General features: G+C 43.4%; 14 pseudogenes; all 14 read left to right on the plus strand.

The window, feature by feature from the left end:
* The first annotated feature begins 804 nt into the window (after positions 1 to 804).
* LOC130286763 (U2 spliceosomal RNA) lies at positions 805 to 1,068 on the plus strand (annotated as a pseudogene).
* Positions 1,069 to 2,530: 1,462 nt separating this feature from the next.
* LOC130289580 (U2 spliceosomal RNA) lies at positions 2,531 to 2,794 on the plus strand (annotated as a pseudogene).
* Positions 2,795 to 4,262: 1,468 nt separating this feature from the next.
* LOC130287626 (U2 spliceosomal RNA) lies at positions 4,263 to 4,526 on the plus strand (annotated as a pseudogene).
* Positions 4,527 to 5,990: 1,464 nt separating this feature from the next.
* Positions 5,991 to 6,254, plus strand: LOC130289070 (U2 spliceosomal RNA; annotated as a pseudogene).
* Positions 6,255 to 7,708: 1,454 nt separating this feature from the next.
* LOC130286764 (U2 spliceosomal RNA) lies at positions 7,709 to 7,972 on the plus strand (annotated as a pseudogene).
* A 1,452-nt stretch (positions 7,973 to 9,424) lies between these two features.
* LOC130289807 (U2 spliceosomal RNA) lies at positions 9,425 to 9,688 on the plus strand (annotated as a pseudogene).
* Positions 9,689 to 11,126: 1,438 nt separating this feature from the next.
* LOC130286765 (U2 spliceosomal RNA) lies at positions 11,127 to 11,390 on the plus strand (annotated as a pseudogene).
* Positions 11,391 to 12,830: 1,440 nt separating this feature from the next.
* On the plus strand, positions 12,831 to 13,094 carry LOC130286766 (U2 spliceosomal RNA; annotated as a pseudogene).
* Positions 13,095 to 14,558: 1,464 nt separating this feature from the next.
* Positions 14,559 to 14,822, plus strand: LOC130286767 (U2 spliceosomal RNA; annotated as a pseudogene).
* Positions 14,823 to 16,254: 1,432 nt separating this feature from the next.
* On the plus strand, positions 16,255 to 16,518 carry LOC130286768 (U2 spliceosomal RNA; annotated as a pseudogene).
* A 1,462-nt stretch (positions 16,519 to 17,980) lies between these two features.
* Positions 17,981 to 18,244, plus strand: LOC130286769 (U2 spliceosomal RNA; annotated as a pseudogene).
* Positions 18,245 to 19,696: 1,452 nt separating this feature from the next.
* Positions 19,697 to 19,960, plus strand: LOC130286770 (U2 spliceosomal RNA; annotated as a pseudogene).
* Positions 19,961 to 21,422: 1,462 nt separating this feature from the next.
* Positions 21,423 to 21,686, plus strand: LOC130286771 (U2 spliceosomal RNA; annotated as a pseudogene).
* A 1,490-nt stretch (positions 21,687 to 23,176) lies between these two features.
* LOC130289475 (U2 spliceosomal RNA) lies at positions 23,177 to 23,440 on the plus strand (annotated as a pseudogene).
* The last annotated feature ends 1,478 nt before the right edge of the window (positions 23,441 to 24,918 follow it).

A 24,918-nucleotide genomic window follows, 5' to 3' on the forward strand; every position in this document is an offset into this window, starting at 1 on the left:
AAGCAAGTGAGTGAGAGAGATCGAATGAATGAAAGTCTGAATGACAGAAAGAAAAAAGGATGAAGAAAGAAGCATGAAGAAAAAAAAATGTATATGGAGTTGCTGACATGAGTGCAATCTACAAAGCCGTTGAGGCTGATCCTCATGGGAGGATTATTGCACCAGGACCCTTAGCACTTTTAAAATGCCATTCAATGCCACGGGCTAGATGTAAACTGCAGATGACCATGTTGTGGTAGTTACCATGGATACCCAAGTGATGTGTGAGCTAACACATAGGCCCAACAGATTCCAAGAAGGCCAGAATCACCAGCGGCACCACCATCGATTGTCAGGTCACCCGGATTCAGCAAATACCAGAGTCCAAAATGATGCAGGTTTATACTGTTAATTTTCAGTTTATCGTTACAGTTGGTGTTATTCCATGTCGGAAGGGACGCAGCTACAGCCAGTGGGGTAACTAGAGACAGGCAGGCAGCTATGTGCAACAAAGGTAGGCATGTTGTTTTCATATGCAGATCTGAAATATTGTCTTATATGCAAGAGGAGGAGTGATGGGGGTTCAGGCAAAAGCCAGGCTATGGATTGCATTGCTAAATGCTCCATCAGAGTGCAATGGTCGCCTGTCCTTTTTTTAAGTGATGATGTGGGTTTAGCCTGTGCTGTATGTATGTATGGGTGGCTGACTGCCACCCACCCAGAAAGTGTATGGGAGGCTGGTTGGCTGCCAGCCTTCCTTCCATTCCTATGAGTAATGTGAGTGCTCATGAAGGGGACATGGTTGGGTCCACCCCTTTCCCGGTTATCCCCTCTAGGCCTTTTGGCTTAGATCAAGTGTAAAAAAAGAAAGGATCTTGCGACAGATCGCATCCTGAGGCACGTTTTTTTTTGTGTGAATACTTGCACTTGGGTGACTTGTGAGCACATACTGATACATACGTTCCCTATCTGGGGACCATAAATTAAATGGATTTTTGAGAAAGGGAGCTGATTTGGAAGCTTGCTTCTGTCGCCCTATGCATTGACCCGATGTGGCAGTATCTTCGGGTAGTGAACAGTGCACCACCCCATTCCAGTGTTAAACAAGAAAGATTCTCATTTAATCCTCCGTGGGTGAGAATTTGAGTTTGAGAATTGGAGACCAAAATGATGAGTTGCACTGACTGGTTTATGAACGTCTATTCATTTAGCGTTTTAATGACCATGTTTGCACACTGATTGGTGTAAAAAAATAAAATAAAACTAAATAATAATAATCTAGCACACCTGTGCAGGTTTGACATGACATGACAGGTAGCTGTCTTGTGGGTGGTGCTGAATCCTGTTAAATGACATGAGGGTCTCATGCCTATACACAAGGGTGTGTCATTGCTGTTGCTTGACCATGCATTGGTTTCTGTGGTCAGTGAATGATAAAAATAAAATTTACCATCCATTGATGGATGGGAAATCCGCCATGAGGCATTTGTTTTTAGAAACTGCTGCTCACAACCAATGTTGCAATGGAGTGTCTCCATCTGCTGGTGGTATTGGAAAGGCATTAGTGCTATGACAGGGTCTGAAGAAGAAGAAGAAGAAGACGGAAAAAAATATATATAAAAAGAAAAAGAGAGAGAGAGAGAGACTGACTTAGTGAGCGAGTGAGTGAGAGAGTGAGAGTGAGTGAGAGTGAATGAGTGAGTGAGTGATTGAGTGAGTGAGTGAGTGAGTGAGAACAAATGAGTTAAAGCAAGTGAGTGAGAGAGATCGAATGAATGAAAGTCTGAATGACAGAAAGAAAAAAGGATGAAGAAAGAAGCATGAAGAAAAAAAAATGTATATGGAGTTGCTGACATGAGTGCAATCTACAAAGCCGTTGAGGCTGATCCTCATGGGAGGATTATTGCACCAGGACCCTTAGCACTTTTAAAATGCCATTCAATGCCACGGGCTAGATGTAAACTGCAGATGACCATGTTGTGGTAGTTACCATGGATACCCAAGTGATGTGTGAGCTAACACATAGGCCCAACAGATTCCAAGAAGGCCAGAATCACCAGCGGCACCACCATCGATTGTCAGGTCACCCGGATTCAGCAAATACCAGAGTCCAAAATGATGCAGGTTTATACTGTTAATTTTCAGTTTATCGTTACAGTTGGTGTTATTCCATGTCGGAAGGGACGCAGCTACAGCCAGTGGGGTAACTAGAGACAGGCAGGCAGCTATGTGCAACAAAGGTAGGCGTGTTGTTTTCATATGCAGATCTGAAATATTGTCTTATATGCAAGAGGAGGAGTGATGGGGGTTCAGGCAAAAGCCAGGCTATGGATTGCATTGCTAAATGCTCCATCAGAGTGCAATGGTCGCCTGTCCTTTTTTTAAGTGATGATGTGGGTTTAGCCTGTGCTGTATGTATGTATGGGTGGCTGACTGCCACCCACCCAGAAAGTGTATGGGAGGCTGGTTGGCTGCCAGCCTTCCTTCCATTCCTATGAGTAATGTGAGTGCTCATGAAGGGGACATGGTTGGGTTCACCCCTTTCCCGGTTATCCCCTCTAGGCCTTTTGGCTTAGATCAAGTGTAAAAAAAGAAAGGATCTTGCGACAGATCGCATCCTGAGGCACGTTTTTTTTTGTGTGAATACTTGCACTTGGGTGACTTGTGAGCACATACTGATACATACGTTCCCTATCTGGGGACCATAAATTAAATGGAGTTTTGAGAAAGGGAGCTGATTTGGAAGCTTGCTTCTGTCGCCCTATGCATTGACCCGATGTGGCAGTATCTTCGGGTAGTGAACAGTGCACCACCCCATTCCAGTGTTAAACAAGAAAGATTCTCATTTAATCCTCCGTGGGTGAGAATTTGAGTTTGAGAATTGGAGACCAAAATGATGAGTTGCACTGACTGGTTTATGAACGTCTATTCATTTAGCGTTTTAATGACCATGTTTGCACACTGATTGGTGTAAAAAAATAAAATAAAACTAAATAATAATAATCTAGCACACCTGTGCAGGTTTGACATGACATGACAGGTAGCTGTCTTGTGGGTGGTGCTGAATCCTGTTAAATGACATGAGGGTCTCATGCCTATACACAAGGGTGTGTCATTGCTGTTGCTTGACCATGCATTGGTTTCTGTGGTCAGTGAATGATAAAAACAAAATTTACCATCCATTGATGGATGGGAAATCCGCCATGAGGCATTTGTTTTTAGAAACTGCTGCTCACAACCAATGTTGCAATGGAGTGTCTCCATCTGCTGGTGGTATTGGAAAGGCATTAGTGCTATGACAGGGTCTGAAGAAGAAGAAGAAGAAGACGGAAAAAAATATATATAAAAAGAAAAAGAGAGAGAGAGAGAGAGACTGACTTAGTGAGCGAGTGAGTGAGAGAGTGAGAGTGAGTGAGAGTGAATGAGTGAGTGAGTGATTGAGTGAGTGAGTGAGTGAGTGAGAACAAATGAGTTAAAGCAAGTGAGTGAGAGAGATCGAATGAATGAAAGTCTGAATGACAGAAAGAAAAAAGGATGAAGAAAGAAGCATGAAGAAAAAAAAATGTATATGGAGTTGCTGACATGAGTGCAATCTACAAAGCCGTTGAGGCTGATCCTCATGGGAGGATTATTGCACCAGGACCCTTAGCACTTTTAAAATGCCATTCAATGCCACGGGCTAGATGTAAACTGCAGATGACCATGTTGTGGTAGTTACCATGGATACCCAAGTGATGTGTGAGCTAACACATAGGCCCAACAGATTCCAAGAAGGCCAGAATCACCAGCGGCACCACCATCGATTGTCAGGTCACCCGGATTCAGCAAATACCAGAGTCCAAAATGATGCAGGTTTATACTGTTAATTTTCAGTTTATCGTTATAGTTGGTGTTATTCCATGTCGGAAGGGACGCAGCTACAGCCAGTGGGGTAACTAGAGACAGGCAGGCAGCTATGTGCAACAAAGGTAGGCGTGTTGTTTTCATATGCAGATCTGAAATATTGTCTTATATGCAAGAGGAGGAGTGATGGGGGTTCAGGCAAAAGCCAGGCTATGGATTGCATTGCTAAATGCTCCATCAGAGTGCAATGGTCGCCTGTCCTTTTTTTAAGTGATGATGTGGGTTTAGCCTGTGCTGTATGTATGTATGTATGGGTGGCTGACTGCCACCCACCCAGAGAGTGTATGGGAGTCTGGTTGGCTGCCAGCCTTCCTTCCATTCCTATGAGTAATGTGAGTGCTCATGAAGGGGACATGGTTGGGTCCACCCCTTTCCCGGTTATCCCCTCTAGGCCTTTTGGCTTAGATCAAGTGTAAAAAAAGAAAGGATCTTGCGACAGATCGCATCCTGTGGCACGTTTTTTTTTGTGTGAATACTTGCACTTGGGTGACTTGTGAGCACATACTGATACATACGTTCCCTATCTGGGGACCATAAATTAAATGGATTTTTGAGAAAGGGAGCTGATTTGGAAGCTTGCTTCTGTCGCCCTATGCATTGACCCGATGTGGCAGTATCTTCGGGTAGTGAACAGTGCACCACCCCGTTCCAGTGTTAAACAAGAAAGATTCTCATTTAATCCTCCGTGGGTGAGAATTTGAGTTTGAGAATTGGAGACCAAAATGATGAGTTGCACTGACTGGTTTATGAACGTCTATTCATTTAGCGTTTTAATGACCATGTTTGCACACTGATTGGTGTAAAAAAATAAAATAAAACTAAATAATAATAATCTAGCACACCTGTGCAGGTTTGACATGACATGACAGGTAGCTGTCTTGTGGTTGGTGCTGAATCCTGTTAAATGACATGAGGGTCTCATGCCTATACACAAGGGTGTGTCATTGCTGTTGCTTGACCATGCATTGGTTTCTGTGGTCAGTGAATGATAAAAACAAAATTTACCATCCATTGATGGATGGAAAATCCGCCATGAGGCATTTGTTTTTAGAAACTGCTGCTCACAACCAATGTTGCAATGGAGTGTCTCCATCTGCTGGTGGTATTGGAAAGGCATTAGTGCTATGACAGGGTCTGAAGAAGAAGAAGAAGAAGACGGAAAAAAATATATATAAAAAGAAAAAGAGAGAGAGAGAGAGAGACTGACTTAGTGAGCGAGTGAGTGAGAGAGTGAGAGTGAGTGAGAGTGAATGAGTGAGTGAGTGATTGAGTGAGTGAGTGAGTGAGAACAAATGAGTTAAAGCAAGTGAGTGAGAGAGATTGAATGAATGAAAGTCTGAATGACAGAAAGAAAAAAGGATGAAGAAAGAAGCATGAAGAAAAAAAAATGTATATGGAGTTGCTGACATGAGTGCAATCTACAAAGCCGTTGAGGCTGATCCTCATGGGAGGATTATTGCACCAGGACCCTTAGCACTTTTAAAATGCCATTCAATGCCACGGGCTAGATGTAAACTGCAGATGACCATGTTGTGGTAGTTACCATGGATACCCAAGTGATGTGTGAGCTAACACATAGGCCCAACAGATTCCAAGAAGGCCAGAATCACCAGCGGCACCACCATCGATTGTCAGGTCACCCGGATTCAGCAAATACCAGAGTCCAAAATGATGCAGGTTTATACTGTTAATTTTCAGTTTATCGTTATAGTTGGTGTTATTCCATGTCGGAAGGGACGCAGCTACAGCCAGTGGGGTAACTAGAGACAGGCAGGCAGCTATGTGCAACAAAGGTAGGCGTGTTGTTTTCATATGCAGATCTGAAATATTGTCTTATATGCAAGAGGAGGAGTGATGGGGGTTCAGGCAAAAGCCAGGCTATGGATTGCATTGTTAAATGCTCCATCAGAGTGCAATGGTCGCCTGTCCTTTTTTTAAGTGATGATGTGGGTTTAGCCTGTGCTGTATGTATGTATGTATGGGTGGCTGACTGCCACCCACCCAGAGAGTGTATGGGAGTCTGGTTGGCTGCCAGCCTTCCTTCCATTCCTATGAGTAATGTGAGTGCTCATGAAGGGGACATGGTTGGGTCCACCCCTTTCCCGGTTATCCCCTCTAGGCCTTTTGGCTTAGATCAAGTGTAAAAAAAGAAAGGATCTTGCGACAGATCGCATCCTGTGGCACGTTTTTTTTTGTGTGAATACTTGCACTTGGGTGACTTGTGAGCACATACTGATACATACGTTCCCTATCTGGGGACCATAAATTAAATGGATTTTTGAGAAAGGGAGCTGATTTGGAAGCTTGCTTCTGTCGCCCTATGCATTGACCCGATGTGGCAGTATATTCGGGTAGTGAACAGTGCACCACCCCATTCCAGTGTTAAACAAGAAAGATTCTCATTTAATCCTCCGTGGGTGAGAATTTGAGTTTGAGAATTGGAGACCAAAATGATGAGTTGCACTGACTGGTTTATGAACGTCTATTCATTTAGCGTTTTAATGACCATGTTTGCACACTGATTGGTGTAAAAAAATAAAATAAAACTAAATAATAATAATCTAGCACACCTGTGCAGGTTTGACATGACATGACAGGTAGCTGTCTTGTGGTTGGTGCTGAATCCTGTTAAATGACATGAGGGTCTCATGCCTATACACAAGGGTGTGTCATTGCTGTTGCTTGACCATGCATTGGTTTCTGTGGTCAGTGAATGATAAAAACAAAATTTACCATCCATTGATGGATGGAAAATCCGCCATGAGGCATTTGTTTTTAGAAACTGCTGCTCACAACCAATGTTGCAATGGAGTGTCTCCATCTGCTGGTGGTATTGGAAAGGCATTAGTGCTATGACAGGGTCTGAAGAAGAAGAAGACGGAAAAAAATATATATAAAAAGAAAAAGAGAGAGAGAGAGAGAGACTGACTTAGTGAGCGAGTGAGTGAGAGAGTGAGAGTGAGTGAGAGTGAATGAGTGAGTGAGTGATTGAGTGAGTGAGTGAGTGAGAACAAATGAGTTAAAGCAAGTGAGTGAGAGAGATTGAATGAATGAAAGTCTGAATGACAGAAAGAAAAAAGGATGAAGAAAGAAGCATGAAGAAAAAAAAATGTATATGGAGTTGCTGACATGAGTGCAATCTACAAAGCCGTTGAGGCTGATCCTCATGGGAGGATTATTGCACCAGGACCCTTAGCACTTTTAAAATGCCATTCAATGCCACGGGCTAGATGTAAACTGCAGATGACCATGTTGTGGTAGTTACCATGGATACCCAAGTGATGTGTGAGCTAACACATAGGCCCAACAGATTCCAAGAAGGCCAGAATCACCAGCGGCACCACCATCGATTGTCAGGTCACCCGGATTCAGCAAATACCAGAGTCCAAAATGATGCAGGTTTATACTGTTAATTTTCAGTTTATCGTTACAGTTGGTGTTATTCCATGTCGGAAGGGACGCAGCTACAGCCAGTGGGGTAACTAGAGACAGGCAGGCAGCTATGTGCAACAAAGGTAGGCGTGTTGTTTTCATATGCAGATCTGAAATATTGTCTTATATGCAAGAGGAGGAGTGATGGGGGTTCAGGCAAAAGCCAGGCTATGGATTGCATTGCTAAATGCTCCATCAGAGTGCAATGGTCGCCTGTCCTTTTTTTAAGTGATGATGTGGGTTTAGCCTGTGCTGTATGTATGTATGGGTGGCTGACTGCCACCCACCCAGAAAGTGTATGGGAGGCTGGTTGGCTGCCAGCCTTCCTTCCATTCCTATGAGTAATGTGAGTGCTCATGAAGGGGACATGGTTGGGTCCACCCCTTTCCCGGTTATCCCCTCTAGGCCTTTTGGCTTAGATCAAGTGTAAAAAAAGAAAGGATCTTGCGACAGATCGCATCCTGAGGCACGTTTTTTTTTGTGTGAATACTTGCACTTGGGTGACTTGTGAGCACATACTGATACATACGTTCCCTATCTGGGGACCATAAATTAAATGGATTTTTGAGAAAGGGAGCTGATTTGGAAGCTTGCTTCTGTCGCCCTATGCATTGACCCGATGTGGCAGTATCTTCGGGTAGTGAACAGTGCACCACCCCATTCCAGTGTTAAACAAGAAAGATTCTCATTTAATCCTCCGTGGGTGAGAATTTGAGTTTGAGAATTGGAGACCAAAATGATGAGTTGCACTGACTGGTTTATGAACGTCTATTCATTTAGCATTTTAATGACCATGTTTGCACACTGATTGGTGTAAAAAAATAAAATAAAACTAAATAATAATAATCTAGCACACCTGTGCAGGTTTGACATGACATGACAGGTAGCTGTCTTGTGGGTGGTGCTGAATCCTGTTAAATGACATGAGGGTCTCATGCCTATACACAAGGGTGTGTCATTGCTGTTGCTTGACCATGCATTGGTTTCTGTGGTCAGTGAATGATAAAAACAAAATTTACCATCCATTGATGGATGGGAAATCCGCCATGAGGCATTTGTTTTTAGAAACTGCTGCTCACAACCAATGTTGCAATGGAGTGTCTCCATCTGCTGGTGGTATTGGAAAGGCATTAGTGCTATGACAGGGTCTGAAGAAGAAGAAGAAGAAGACGGAAAAAAATATATATAAAAAGAAAAAGAGAGAGAGAGAGAGAGACTGACTTAGTGAGCGAGTGAGTGAGAGAGTGAGAGTGAGTGAGAGTGAATGAGTGAGTGAGTGATTGAGTGAGTGAGTACAAATGAGTTAAAGCAAGTGAGTGAGAGAGATCGAATGAATGAAAGTCTGAATGACAGAAAGAAAAAAGGATGAAGAAAGAAGCATGAAGAAAAAAAAATGTATATGGAGTTGCTGACATGAGTGCAATCTACAAAGCCGTTGAGGCTGATCCTCATGGGAGGATTATTGCACCAGGACCCTTAGCACTTTTAAAATGCCATTCAATGCCACGGGCTAGATGTAAACTGCAGATGACCATGTTGTGGTAGTTACCATGGATACCCAAGTGATGTGTGAGCTAACACATAGGCCCAACAGATTCCAAGAAGGCCAGAATCACCAGCGGCACCACCATTGATTGTCAGGTCACCCGGATTCAGCAAATACCAGAGTCCAAAATGATGCAGGTTTATACTGTTAATTTTCAGTTTATCGTTACAGTTGGTGTTATTCCATGTCGGAAGGGACGCAGCTACAGCCAGTGGGGTAACTAGAGACAGGCAGGCAGCTATGTGCAACAAAGGTAGGCGTGTTGTTTTCATATGCAGATCTGAAATATTGTCTTATATGCAAGAGGAGGAGTGATGGGGGTTCAGGCAAAAGCCAGGCTATAGATTGCATTGCTAAATGCTCCATCAGAGTGCAATGGTCGCCTGTCCTTTTTTTAAGTGATGATGTGGGTTTAGCCTGTGCTGTATGTATGTATGGGTGGCTGACTGCCACCCACCCAGAAAGTGTATGGGAGGCTGGTTGGCTGCCAGCCTTCCTTCCATTCCTATGAGTAATGTGAGTGCTCATGAAGGGGACATGGTTGGGTCCACCCCTTTCCCGGTTATCCCCTCTAGGCCTTTTGGCTTAGATCAAGTGTAAAAAAAGAAAGGATCTTGCGACAGATCGCATCCTGAGGCACGTTTTTTTTTGTGTGAATACTTGCACTTGGGTGACTTGTGAGCACATACTGATACATACGTTCCCTATCTGGGGTCCATAAATTAAATGGATTTTTGAGAAAGGGAGCTGATTTGGAAGCTTGCTTCTGTCGCCCTATGCATTGACCCGATGTGGCAGTATCTCCGGGTAGTGAACAGTGCACCACCCCATTCCAGTGTTAAACAAGAAAGATTCTCATTTAATCCTCCGTGGGTGAGAATTTGAGTTTGAGAATTGGAGACCAAAATGATGAGTTGCACTGACTGGTTTATGAACGTCTATTCATTTAGCGTTTTAATGACCATGTTTGCACACTGATTGGTGTAAAAAAATAAAATAAAACTAAATAATAATAATCTAGCACACCTGTGCAGGTTTGACATGACATGACAGGTAGCTGTCTTGTGGGTGGTGCTGAATCCTGTTAAATGACATGAGGGTCTCATGCCTATACACAAGGGTGTGTCATTGCTGTTGCTTGACCATGCATTGGTTTCTGTGGTCAGTGAATGATAAAAACAAAATTTACCATCCATTGATGGATGGGAAATCCGCCATGAGGCATTTGTTTTTAGAAACTGCTGCTAACAACCAATGTTGCAATGGAGTGTCTCCATCTGCTGGTGGTATTGGAAAGGCATTAGTGCTATGACAGGGTCTGAAGAAGAAGAAGAAGAAGACGGAAAAAAATATATATAAAAAGAAAAAGAGAGAGAGAGAGAGACTGACTTAGTGAGCGAGTGAGTGAGAGAGTGAGAGTGAGTGAGAGTGAATGAGTGAGTGAGTGAGAACAAATGAGTTAAAGCAAGTGAGTGAGAGAGATCGAATGAATGAAAGTCTGAATGACAGAAAGAAAAAAGGATGAAGAAAGAAGCATGAAGAAAAAAAAATGTATATGGAGTTGCTGACATGAGTGCAATCTACAAAGCCGTTGAGGCTGATCCTCATGGGAGGATTATTGCACCAGGACCCTTAGCACTTTTAAAATGCCATTCAATGCCACGGGCTAGATGTAAACTGCAGATGACCATGTTGTGGTAGTTACCATGGATACCCAAGTGATGTGTGAGCTAACACATAGGCCCAACAGATTCCAAGAAGGCCAGAATCACCAGCGGCACCACCATCGATTGTCAGGTCACCCGGATTCAGCAAATACCAGAGTCCAAAATGATGCAGGTTTATACTGTTAATTTTCAGTTTATCGTTACAGTTGGTGTTATTCCATGTCGGAAGGGACGCAGCTACAGCCAGTGGGGTAACTAGAGACAGGCAGGCAGCTATGTGCAACAAAGGTAGGCGTGTTGTTTTCATATGCAGATCTGAAATATTGTCTTATATGCAAGAGGAGGAGTGATGGGGGTTCAGGCAAAAGCCAGGCTATGGATTGCATTGCTAAATGCTCCATCAGAGTGCAATGGTCGCCTGTCCTTTTTTTAAGTGATGATGTGGGTTTAGCCTGTGCTGTATGTATGTATGGGTGGCTGACTGCCACCCACCCAGAAAGTGTATGGGAGGCTGGTTGGCTGCCAGCCTTCCTTCCATTCCTATGAGTAATGTGAGTGCTCATGAAGGGGACATGGTTGGGTCCACCCCTTTCCCGGTTATCCCCTCTAGGCCTTTTGGCTTAGATCAAGTGTAAAAAAAGAAAGGATCTTGCGACAGATCGCATCCTGAGGCACGTTTTTTTTTGTGTGAATACTTGCACTTGGGTGACTTGTGAGCACATACTGATACATACGTTCCCTATCTGGGGACCATAAATTAAATGGATTTTTGAGAAAGGGAGCTGATTTGGAAGCTTGCTTCTGTCGCCCTATGCATTGACCCGATGTGGCAGTATCTTCGGGTAGTGAACAGTGCACCACCCCATTCCAGTGTTAAACAAGAAAGATTCTCATTTAATCCTCCGTGGGTGAGAATTTGAGTTTGAGAATTGGAGACCAAAATGATGAGTTGCACTGACTGGTTTATGAACGTCTATTCATTTAGCGTTTTAATGACCATGTTTGCACACTGATTGGTGTAAAAAAATAAAATAAAACTAAATAATAATAATCTAGCACACCTGTGCAGGTTTGACATGACATGACAGGTAGCTGTCTTGTGGGTGGTGCTGAATCCTGTTAAATGACATGAGGGTCTCATGCCTATACACAAGGGTGTGTCATTGCTGTTGCTTGACCATGCATTGGTTTCTGTGGTCAGTGAATGATAAAAACAAAATTTACCATCCATTGATGGATGGGAAATCCGCCATGAGGCATTTGTTTTTAGAAACTGCTGCTCACAACCAATGTTGCAATGGAGTGTCTCCATCTGCTGGTGGTATTGGAAAGGCATTAGTGCTATGACAGGGTCTGAAGAAGAAGAAGAAGAAGAAGAAGACGGAAAAAAATATATATAAAAAGAAAAAGAGAGAGAGAGACTGACTTAGTGAGCGAGTGAGTGAGAGAGTGAGAGTGAGTGAGAGTGAATGAGTGAGTGAGTGAGAACAAATGAGTTAAAGCAAGTGAGTGAGAGAGATCGAATGAATGAAAGTCTGAATGACAGAAAGAAAAAAGGATGAAGAAAGAAGCATGAAGAAAAAAAAATGTATATGGAGTTGCTGACATGAGTGCAATCTACAAAGCCGTTGAGGCTGATCCTCATGGGAGGATTATTGCACCAGGACCCTTAGCACTTTTAAAATGCCATTCAATGCCACGGGCTAGATGTAAACTGCAGATGACCATGTTGTGGTAGTTACCATGGATACCCAAGTGATGTGTGAGCTAACACATAGGCCCAACAGATTCCAAGAAGGCCAGAATCACCAGCGGCACCACCATCGATTGTCAGGTCACCCGGATTCAGCAAATACCAGAGTCCAAAATGATGCAGGTTTATACTGTTAATTTTCAGTTTATCGTTACAGTTGGTGTTATTCCATGTCGGAAGGGACGCAGCTACAGCCAGTGGGGTAACTAGAGACAGGCAGGCAGCTATGTGCAACAAAGGTAGGCGTGTTGTTTTCATATGCAGATCTGAAATATTGTCTTATATGCAAGAGGAGGAGTGATGGGGGTTCAGGCAAAAGCCAGGCTATGGATTGCATTGCTAAATGCTCCATCAGAGTGCAATGGTCGCCTGTCCTTTTTTTAAGTGATGATGTGGGTTTAGCCTGTGCTGTATGTATGTATGGGTGGCTGACTGCCACCCACCCAGAAAGTGTATGGGAGGCTGGTTGGCTGCCAGCCTTCCTTCCATTCCTATGAGTAATGTGAGTGCTCATGAAGGGGACATGGTTGGGTCCACCCCTTTCCCGGTTATCCCCTCTAGGCCTTTTGGCTTAGATCAAGTGTAAAAAAAGAAAGGATCTTGCGACAGATCGCATCCTGAGGCACGTTTTTTTTTGTGTGAATACTTGCACTTGGGTGACTTGTGAGCACATACTGATACATACGTTCCCTATCTGGGGACCATAAATTAAATGGATTTTTGAGAAAGGGAGCTGATTTGGAAGCTTGCTTCTGTCGCCCTATGCATTGACCCGATGTGGCAGTATCTTCGGGTAGTGAACAGTGCACCACCCCATTCCAGTGTTAAACAAGAAAGATTCTCATTTAATCCTCCGTGGGTGAGAATTTGAGTTTGAGAATTGGAGACCAAAATGATGAGTTGCACTGACTGGTTTATGAACGTCTATTCATTTAGCGTTTTAATGACCATGTTTGCACACTGATTGGTGTAAAAAAATAAAATAAAACTAAATAATAATAATCTAGCACACCTGTGCAGGTTTGACATGACATGACAGGTAGCTGTCTTGTGGGTGGTGCTGAATCCTGTTAAATGACATGAGGGTCTCATGCCTATACACAAGGGTGTGTCATTGCTGTTGCTTGACCATGCATTGGTTTCTGTGGTCAGTGAATGATAAAAACAAAATTTACCATCCATTGATGGATGGGAAATCCGCCATGAGGCATTTGTTTTTAGAAACTGCTGCTCACAACCAATGTTGCAATGGAGTGTCTCCATCTGCTGGTGGTATTGGAAAGGCATTAGTGCTATGACAGGGTCTGAAGAAGAAGAAGAAGAAGAAGAAGACGGAAAAAAATATATATAAAAAGAAAAAGAGAGAGAGAGACTGACTTAGTGAGCGAGTGAGTGAGAGAGTGAGAGTGAGTGAGAGTGAATGAGTGAGTGAGTGATTGAGTGAGTGAGTGAGTGAGTGAGAACAAATGAGTTAAAGCAAGTGAGTGAGAGAGATCGAATGAATGAAAGTCTGAATGACAGAAAGAAAAAAGGATGAAGAAAGAAGCATGAAGAAAAAAAAATGTATATGGAGTTGCTGACATGAGTGCAATCTACAAAGCCGTTGAGGCTGATCCTCATGGGAGGATTATTGCACCAGGACCCTTAGCACTTTTAAAATGCCATTCAATGCCACGGGCTAGATGTAAACTGCAGATGACCATGTTGTGGTAGTTACCATGGATACCCAAGTGATGTGTGAGCTAACACATAGGCCCAACAGATTCCAAGAAGGCCAGAATCACCAGCGGCACCACCATCGATTGTCAGGTCACCCGGATTCAGCAAATACCAGAGTCCAAAATGATGCAGGTTTATACTGTTAATTTTCAGTTTATCGTTACAGTTGGTGTTATTCCATGTCGGAAGGGACGCAGCTACAGCCAGTGGGGTAACTAGAGACAGGCAGGCAGCTATGTGCAACAAAGGTAGGCGTGTTGTTTTCATATGCAGATCTGAAATATTGTCTTATATGCAAGAGGAGGAGTGATGGGGGTTCAGGCAAAAGCCAGGCTATGGATTGCATTGCTAAATGCTCCATCAGAGTGCAATGGTCGCCTGTCCTTTTTTTAAGTGATGATGTGGGTTTAGCCTGTGCTGTATGTATGTATGGGTGGCTGACTGCCACCCACCCAGAAAGTGTATGGGAGGCTGGTTGGCTGCCAGCCTTCCTTCCATTCCTATGAGTAATGTGAGTGCTCATGAAGGGGACATGGTTGGGTCCACCCCTTTCCCGGTTATCCCCTCTAGGCCTTTTGGCTTAGATCAAGTGTAAAAAAAGAAAGGATCTTGCGACAGATCGCATCCTGAGGCACGTTTTTTTTTGTGTGAATACTTGCACTTGGGTGACTTGTGAGCACATACTGATACATACGTTCCCTATCTGGGGACCATAAATTAAATGGATTTTTGAGAAAGGGAGCTGATTTGGAAGCTTGCTTCTGTCGCCCTATGCATTGACCCGATGTGGCAGTATCTTCGGGTAGTGAACAGTGCACCACCCCATTCCAGTGTTAAACAAGAAAGATTCTCATTTAATCCTCCGTGGGTGAGAATTTGAGTTTGAGAATTGGAGACCAAAATGATGAGTTGCACTGACTGGTTTATGAACGTCTATTCATTTAGCATTTTAATGACCATGTTTGCACACTGATTGGTGTAAAAAAATAAAATAAAACTAAATAATAATAATCTAGCACACCTGTGCAGGTTTGACATGACATGACAGGTAGCTGTCTTGTGGGTGGTGCTGAATCCTGTTAAATGACATGAGGGTCTCATGCCTATACACAAGGGTGTGTCATTGCTGTTGCTTGACCATGCATTGGTTTCTGTGGTCAGTGAATGATAAAAACAAAATTTACCATCCATTGATGGATGGGAAATCCGCCATGAGGCATTTGTTTTTAGAAACTGCTGCTCACAACCAATGTTGCAATGGAGTGTCTCCATCTGCTGGTGGTATTGGAAAGGCATTAGTGCTATGACAGGGTCTGAAGAAGAAGAAGAAGAAGACGGAAAAAAATATATATAAAAAGAGAGAGAGAGAGAGACTGACTTAGTGAGCGAGTGAGTGAGAGAGTGAGAGTGAGTGAGAGTGAATGAGTGAGTGAGTGAGAACAAATGAGTTAAAGCAAGTGAGTGAGAGAGATCGAATGAATGAAAGTCTGAATGACAGAAAGAAAAAAGGATGAAGAAAGAAGCATGAAGAAAAAAAAATGTATATGGAGTTGCTGACATGAGTGCAATCTACAAAGCCGTTGAGGCTGATCCTCATGGGAGGATTATTGCACCAGGACCCTTAGCACTTTTAAAATGCCATTCAATGCCACGGGCTAGATGTAAACTGCAGATGACCATGTTGTGGTAGTTACCATGGATACCCAAGTGATGTGTGAGCTAACACATAGGCCCAACAGATTCCAAGAAGGCCAGAATCACCAGCGGCACCACCATCGATTGTCAGGTCACCCGGATTCAGCAAATACCAGAGTCCAAAATGATGCAGGTTTATACTGTTAATTTTCAGTTTATCGTTACAGTTGGTGTTATTCCATGTCGGAAGGGACGCAGCTACAGCCAGTGGGGTAACTAGAGACAGGCAGGCAGCTATGTGCAACAAAGGTAGGCGTGTTGTTTTCATATGCAGATCTGAAATATTGTCTTATATGCAAGAGGAGGAGTGATGGGGGTTCAGGCAAAAGCCAGGCTATGGATTGCATTGCTAAATGCTCCATCAGAGTGCAATGGTCGCCTGTCCTTTTTTTAAGTGATGATGTGGGTTTAGCCTGTGCTGTATGTATGTATGGGTGGCTGACTGCCACCCACCCAGAAAGTGTATGGGAGGCTGGTTGGCTGCCAGCCTTCCTTCCATTCCTATGAGTAATGTGAGTGCTCATGAAGGGGACATGGTTGGGTCCACCCCTTTCCCGGTTATCCCCTCTAGGCCTTTTGGCTTAGATCAAGTGTAAAAAAAGAAAGGATCTTGCGACAGATCGCATCCTGAGGCACGTTTTTTTTTGTGTGAATACTTGCACTTGGGTGACTTGTGAGCACATACTGATACATACGTTCCCTATCTGGGGACCATAAATTAAATGGATTTTTGAGAAAGGGAGCTGATTTGGAAGCTTGCTTCTGTCGCCCTATGCATTGACCCGATGTGGCAGTATCTTCGGGTAGTGAACAGTGCACCACCCCATTCCAGTGTTAAACAAGAAAGATTCTCATTTAATCCTCCGTGGGTGAGAATTTGAGTTTGAGAATTGGAGACCAAAATGATGAGTTGCACTGACTGGTTTATGAACGTCTATTCATTTAGCGTTTTAATGACCATGTTTGCACACTGATTGGTGTAAAAAAATAAAATAAAACTAAATAATAATAATCTAGCACACCTGTGCAGGTTTGACATGACATGACAGGTAGCTGTCTTGTGGGTGGTGCTGAATCCTGTTAAATGACATGAGGGTCTCATGCCTATACACAAGGGTGTGTCATTGCTGTTGCTTGACCATGCATTGGTTTCTGTGGTCAGTGAATGATAAAAACAAAATTTACCATCCATTGATGGATGGGAAATCCGCCATGAGGCATTTGTTTTTAGAAACTGCTGCTCACAACCAATGTTGCAATGGAGTGTCTCCATCTGCTGGTGGTATTGGAAAGGCATTAGTGCTATGACAGGGTCTGAAGAAGAAGAAGAAGAAGAAGAAGACGGAAAAAAATATATATAAAAAGAAAAAGAGAGAGAGAGACTGACTTAGTGAGCGAGTGAGTGAGAGAGTGAGTGAGAGTGAATGAGTGAGTGAGTGATTGAGTGAGTGAGTGAGTGAGTGAGTGAGAACAAATGAGTTAAAGCAAGTGAGTGAGAGAGATCGAATGAATGAAAGTCTGAATGACAGAAAGAAAAAAGGATGAAGAAAGAAGCATGAAGAAAAAAAAATGTATATGGAGTTGCTGACATGAGTGCAATCTACAAAGCCGTTGAGGCTGATCCTCATGGGAGGATTATTGCACCAGGACCCTTAGCACTTTTAAAATGCCATTCAATGCCACGGGCTAGATGTAAACTGCAGATGACCATGTTGTGGTAGTTACCATGGATACCCAAGTGATGTGTGAGCTAACACATAGGCCCAACAGATTCCAAGAAGGCCAGAATCACCAGCGGCACCACCATCGATTGTCAGGTCACCCGGATTCAGCAAATACCAGAGTCCAAAATGATGCAGGTTTATACTGTTAATTTTCAGTTTATCGTTACAGTTGGTGTTATTCCATGTCGGAAGGGACGCAGCTACAGCCAGTGGGGTAACTAGAGACAGGCAGGCAGCTATGTGCAACAAAGGTAGGCGTGTTGTTTTCATATGCAGATCTGAAATATTGTCTTATATGCAAGAGGAGGAGTGATGGGGGTTCAGGCAAAAGCCAGGCTATGGATTGCATTGCTAAATGCTCCATCAGAGTGCAATGGTCGCCTGTCCTTTTTTTAAGTGATGATGTGGGTTTAGCCTGTGCTGTATGTATGTATGGGTGGCTGACTGCCACCCACCCAGAAAGTGTATGGGAGGCTGGTTGGCTGCCAGCCTTCCTTCCATTCCTATGAGTAATGTGAGTGCTCATGAAGGGGACATGGTTGGGTCCACCCCTTTCCCGGTTATCCCCTCTAGGCCTTTTGGCTTAGATCAAGTGTAAAAAAAGAAAGGATCTTGCGACAGATCGCATCCTGAGGCACGTTTTTTTTTGTGTGAATACTTGCACTTGGGTGACTTGTGAGCACATACTGATACATACGTTCCCTATCTGGGGACCATAAATTAAATGGATTTTTGAGAAAGGGAGCTGATTTGGAAGCTTGCTTCTGTCGCCCTATGCATTGACCCGATGTGGCAGTATCTTCGGGTAGTGAACAGTGCACCACCCCATTCCAGTGTTAAACAAGAAAGATTCTCATTTAATCCTCCGTGGGTGAGAATTTGAGTTTGAGAATTGGAGACCAAAATGATGAGTTGCACTGACTGGTTTATGAACGTCTATTCATTTAGCATTTTAATGACCATGTTTGCACACTGATTGGTGTAAAAAAATAAAATAAAACTAAATAATAATAATCTAGCACACCTGTGCAGGTTTGACATGACATGACAGGTAGCTGTCTTGTGGGTGGTGCTGAATCCTGTTAAATGACATGAGGGTCTCATGCCTATACACAAGGGTGTGTCATTGCTGTTGCTTGACCATGCATTGGTTTCTGTGGTCAGTGAATGATAAAAACAAAATTTACCATCCATTGATGGATGGGAAATCCGCCATGAGGCATTTGTTTTTAGAAACTGCTGCTCACAACCAATGTTGCAATGGAGTGTCTCCATCTGCTGGTGGTATTGGAAAGGCATTAGTGCTATGACAGGGTCTGAAGAAGAAGAAGAAGAAGACGGAAAAAAATATATATAAAAAGAGAGAGAGAGAGAGACTGACTTAGTGAGCGAGTGAGTGAGAGAGTGAGAGTGAGTGAGAGTGAATGAGTGAGTGAGTGATTGAGTGAGTGAGTGAGTGAGAACAAATGAGTTAAAGCAAGTGAGTGAGAGAGATCGAATGAATGAAAGTCTGAATGACAGAAAGAAAAAAGGATGAAGAAAGAAGCATGAAGAAAAAAAATTGTATATGGAGTTGCTGACATGAGTGCAATCTACAAAGCCGTTGAGGCTGATCCTCATGGGAGGATTATTGCACCAGGACCCTTAGCACTTTTAAAATGCCATTCAATGCCACGGGCTAGATGTAAACTGCAGATGACCATGTTGTGGTAGTTACCATGGATACCCAAGTGATGTGTGAGCTAACACATAGGCCCAACAGATTCCAAGAAGGCCAGAATCACCAGCGGCACCACCATCGATTGTCAGCTCACCCGGATTCAGCAAATACCAGAGTCCAAAATGATGCAGGTTTATACTGTTAATTTTCAGTTTATCGTTACAGTTGGTGTTATTCCATGTCGGAAGGGACGCAGCTACAGCCAGTGGGGTAACTAGAGACAGGCAGGCAGCTATGTGCAACAAAGGTAGGCGTGTTGTTTTCATATGCAGATCTGAAATATTGTCTTATATGCAAGAGGAGGAGTGATGGGGGTTCAGGCAAAAGCCAGGCTATGGATTGCATTGCTAAATGCTCCATCAGAGTGCAATGGTCGCCTGTCCTTTTTTTAAGTGATGATGTGGGTTTAGCCTGTGCTGTATGTATGTATGGGTGGCTGACTGCCACCCACCCAGAAAGTGTATGGGAGGCTGGTTGGCTGCCAGCCTTCCTTCCATTCCTATGAGTAATGTGAGTGCTCATGAAGGGGACATGGTTGGGTCCACCCCTTTCCCGGTTATCCCCTCTAGGCCTTTTGGCTTAGATCAAGTGTAAAAAAAGAAAGGATCTTGCGACAGATCGCATCCTGAGGCACGTTTTTTTTTGTGTGAATACTTGCACTTGGGTGACTTGTGAGCACATACTGATACATACGTTCCCTATCTGGGGACCATAAATTAAATGGATTTTTGAGAAAGGGAGCTGATTTGGAAGCTTGCTTCTGTCGCCCTATGCATTGACCCGATGTGGCAGTATCTTCGGGTAGTGAACAGTGCACCACCCCATTCCAGTGTTAAACAAGAAAGATTCTCATTTAATCCTCCGTGGGTGAGAATTTGAGTTTGAGAATTGGAGACCAAAATGATGAGTTGCACTGACTGGTTTATGAACGTCTATTCATTTAGCGTTTTAATGACCATGTTTGCACACTGATTGGTGTAAAAAAATAAAATAAAACTAAATAATAATAATCTAGCACACCTGTGCAGGTTTGACATGACATGACAGGTAGCTGTCTTGTGGGTGGTGCTGAATCCTGTTAAATGACATGAGGGTCTCATGCCTATACACAAGGGTGTGTCATTGCTGTTGCTTGACCATGCATTGGTTTCTGTGGTCAGTGAATGATAAAAACAAAATTTACCATCCATTGATGGATGGGAAATCCGCCATGAGGCATTTGTTTTTAGAAACTGCTGCTCACAACCAATGTTGCAATGGAGTGTCTCCATCTGCTGGTGGTATTGGAAAGGCATTAGTGCTATGACAGGGTCTGAAGAAGAAGAAGAAGAAGAAGAAGACGGAAAAAAATATATATAAAAAGAAAAAGAGAGAGAGAGACTGACTTAGTGAGCGAGTGAGTGAGAGAGTGAGTGAGAGTGAATGAGTGAGTGAGTGATTGAGTGAGTGAGTGAGTGAGTGAGAACAAATGAGTTAAAGCAAGTGAGTGAGAGAGATCGAATGAATGAAAGTCTGAATGACAGAAAGAAAAAAGGATGAAGAAAGAAGCATGAAGAAAAAAAAATGTATATGGAGTTGCTGACATGAGTGCAATCTACAAAGCCGTTGAGGCTGATCCTCATGGGAGGATTATTGCACCAGGACCCTTAGCACTTTTAAAATGCCATTCAATGCCACGGGCTAGATGTAAACTGCAGATGACCATGTTGTGGTAGTTACCATGGATACCCAAGTGATGTGTGAGCTAACACATAGGCCCAACAGATTCCAAGAAGGCCAGAATCACCAGCGGCACCACCATCGATTGTCAGGTCACCCGGATTCAGCAAATACCAGAGTCCAAAATGATGCAGGTTTATACTGTTAATTTTCAGTTTATCGTTACAGTTGGTGTTATTCCATGTCGGAAGGGACGCAGCTACAGCCAGTGGGGTAACTAGAGACAGGCAGGCAGCTATGTGCAACAAAGGTAGGCGTGTTGTTTTCATATGCAGATCTGAAATATTGTCTTATATGCAAGAGGAGGAGTGATGGGGGTTCAGGCAAAAGCCAGGCTATGGATTGCATTGCTAAATGCTCCATCAGAGTGCAATGGTCGCCTGTCCTTTTTTTAAGTGATGATGTGGGTTTAGCCTGTGCTGTATGTATGTATGTATGGGTGCCTGACTGCCACCCACCCAGAGAGTGTATGGGAGTCTGGTTGGCTGCCAGCCTTCCTTCCATTCCTATGAGTAATGTGAGTGCTCATGAAGGGGACATGGTTGGGTCCACCCCTTTCCCGGTTATCCCCTCTAGGCCTTTTGGCTTAGATCAAGTGTAAAAAAAGAAAGGATCTTGCGACAGATCGCATCCTGAGGCACGTTTTTTTTTGTGTGAATACTTGCACTTGGGTGACTTGTGAGCACATACTGATACATACGTTCCCTATCTGGGGACCATAAATTAAATGGATTTTTGAGAAAGGGAGCTGATTTGGAAGCTTGCTTCTGTCGCCCTATGCATTGACCCGATGTGGCAGTATCTTCGGGTAGTGAACAGTGCACCACCCCATTCCAGTGTTAAACAAGAAAGATTCTCATTTAATCCTCCGTGGGTGAGAATTTGAGTTTGAGAATTGGAGACCAAAATGATGAGTTGCACTGACTGGTTTATGAACGTCTATTCATTTAGCGTTTTAATGACCATGTTTGCACACTGATTGGTGTAAAAAAATAAAATAAAACTAAATAATAATAATCTAGCACACCTGTGCAGGTTTGACATGACATGACAGGTAGCTGTCTTGTGGGTGGTGCTGAATCCTGTTAAATGACATGAGGGTCTCATGCCTATACACAAGGGTGTGTCATTGCTGTTGCTTGACCATGCATTGGTTTCTGTGGTCAGTGAATGATAAAAACAAAATTTACCATCCATTGATGGATGGGAAATCCGCCATGAGGCATTTGTTTTTAGAAACTGCTGCTCACATCCAATGTTGCAATGGAGTGTCTCCATCTGCTGGTGGTATTGGAAAGGCATTAGTGCTATGACAGGGTCTGAAGAAGAAGAAGAAGAAGAAGAAGAAGAAGAAGAAGACGGAAAAAAATATATATAAAAAGAAAAAGAGAGAGAGAGAGAGAGACTGACTTAGTGAGCGAGTGAGTGAGAGAGTGAGAGTGAGTGAGAGTGAATGAGTGAGTGAGTGATTGAGTGAGTGAGTGAGTGAGTGAGTGAGAACAAATGAGTTAAAGCAAGTGAGTGAGAGAGATCGAATGAATGAAAGTCTGAATGACAGAAAGAAAAAAGGATGAAGAAAGAAGCATGAAGAAAAAAAAATGTATATGGAGTTGCTGACATGAGTGCAATCTACAAAGCCGTTGAGGCTGATCCTCATGGGAGGATTATTGCACCAGGACCCTTAGCACTTTTAAAATGCCATTCAATGCCACGGGCTAGATGTAAACTGCAGATGACCATGTTGTGGTAGTTACCATGGATACCCAAGTGATGTGTGAGCTAACACATAGGCCCAACAGATTCCAAGAAGGCCAGAATCACCAGCGGCACCACCATCGATTGTCAGGTCACCCGGATTCAGCAAATACCAGAGTCCAAAATGATGCAGGTTTATACTGTTAATTTTCAGTTTATCGTTACAGTTGGTGTTATTCCATGTCGGAAGGGACGCAGCTACAGCCAGTGGGGTAACTAGAGACAGGCAGGCAGCTATGTGCAACAAAGGTAGGCGTGTTGTTTTCATATGCAGATCTGAAATATTGTCTTATATGCAAGAGGAGGAGTGATGGGGGTTCAGGCAAAAGCCAGGCTATGGATTGCATTGCTAAATGCTCCATCAGAGTGCAATGGTCGCCTGTCCTTTTTTTAAGTGATGATGTGGGTTTAGCCTGTGCTGTATGTATGTATGTATGGGTGGCTGACTGCCACCCACCCAGAGAGTGTATGGGAGTCTGGTTGGCTGCCACCCTTCCTTCCATTCCTATGAGTAATGTGAGTGCTCATGAAGGGGACATGGTTGGGTCCACCCCTTTCCCGGTTATCCCCTCTAGGCCTTTTGGCTTAGATCAAGTGTAAAAAAAGAAAGGATCTTGCGACAGATCGCATCCTGAGGCACGTTTTTTTTTGTGTGAATACTTGCACTTGGGTGACTTGTGAGCACATACTGATACATACGTTCCCTATCTGGGGACCATAAATTAAATGGCTTTTTGAGAAAGGGAGCTGATTTGGAAGCTTGCTTCTGTCGCCCTATGCATTGACCCGATGTGGCAGTATCTTCGGGTAGTGAACAGTGCACCACCCCATTCCAGTGTTAAACAAGAAAGATTCTCATTTAATCCTCCGTGGGTGAGAATTTGAGTTTGAGAATTGGAGACCAAAATGATGAGTTGCACTTGCTTGTTTTTTGAACGTCTATTCATTTAGCGTTTTAATGACCATGTTTGCACACTGATTGGTGTAAAAAAATAAAATAAAACTAAATAATAATAATCTAGCACACCTGTGCAGGTTTGACATGACATGACAGGTAGCTGTCTTGTGGGTGGTGCTGAATCCTGTTAAATGACATGAGGGTCTCATGCCTATACACAAGGGTGTGTCATTGCTGTTGCTTGACCATGCATTGGTTTCTGTGGTCAGTGAATGATAAAAACAAAATTTACCATCCATTGATGGATGGGAAATCCGCCATGAGGCATTTGTTTTTAGAAACTGCTGCTCACAACCAATGTTGCAATGGAGTGTCTCCATCTGCTGGTGGTATTGGAAAGGCATTAGTGCTATGACAGGGTCTGAAGAAGAAGAAGAAGAAGAAGAAGACGGAAAAAAATATATATAAAAAGAAAAAGAGAGAGAGAGAGAGAGACTGACTTAGTGAGCGAGTGAGTGAGAGAGTGAGAGTGAGTGAGAGTGAATGAGTGAGTGAGTGAGTGATTGAGTGAGTGAGTGAGTGAGTGAGAACAAATGAGTTAAAGCAAGTGAGTGAGAGAGATCGAATGAATGAAAGTCTGAATGACAGAAAGAAAAAAGGATGAAGAAAGAAGCATGAAGAAAAAAAAATGTATATGGAGTTGCTGACATGAGTGCAATCTACAAAGCCGTTGAGGCTGATCCTCATGGGAGGATTATTGCACCAGGACCCTTAGCACTTTTAAAATGCCATTCAATGCCACGGGCTAGATGTAAACTGCAGATGACCATGTTGTGGTAGTTACCATGGATACCCAAGTGATGTGTGAGCTAACACATAGGCCCAACAGATTCCAAGAAGGCCAGAATCACCAGCGGCACCACCATCGATTGTCAGGTCACCCGGATTCAGCAAATACCAGAGTCCAAAATGATGCAGGTTTATACTGTTAATTTTCAGTTTATCGTTACAGTTGGTGTTATTCCATGTCGGAAGGGACGCAGCTACAGCCAGTGGGGTAACTAGAGACAGGCAGGCAGCTATGTGCAACAAAGGTAGGCGTGTTGTTTTCATATGCAGATCTGAAATATTGTCTTATATGCAAGAGGAGGAGTGATGGGGGTTCAGGCAAAAGCCAGGCTATGGATTGCATTGCTAAATGCTCCATCAGAGTGCAATGGTCGCCTGTCCTTTTTTTAAGTGATGATGTGGGTTTAGCCTGTGCTGTATGTATGTATGTATGGGTGGCTGACTGCCACCCACCCAGAGAGTGTATGGGGGGCTGGTTGGCTGCCAGCCTTCCTTCCATTCCTATGAGTATTGTGAGTGCTCATGAAGGGGACATGGTTGGGTCCACCCCTTTCCCGGT

This window comes from Hyla sarda, chromosome 8 (assembly GCF_029499605.1).
Source record: "Hyla sarda isolate aHylSar1 chromosome 8, aHylSar1.hap1, whole genome shotgun sequence".
NCBI classification, from domain to species: Eukaryota; Metazoa; Chordata; class Amphibia; order Anura; family Hylidae; genus Hyla; species Hyla sarda.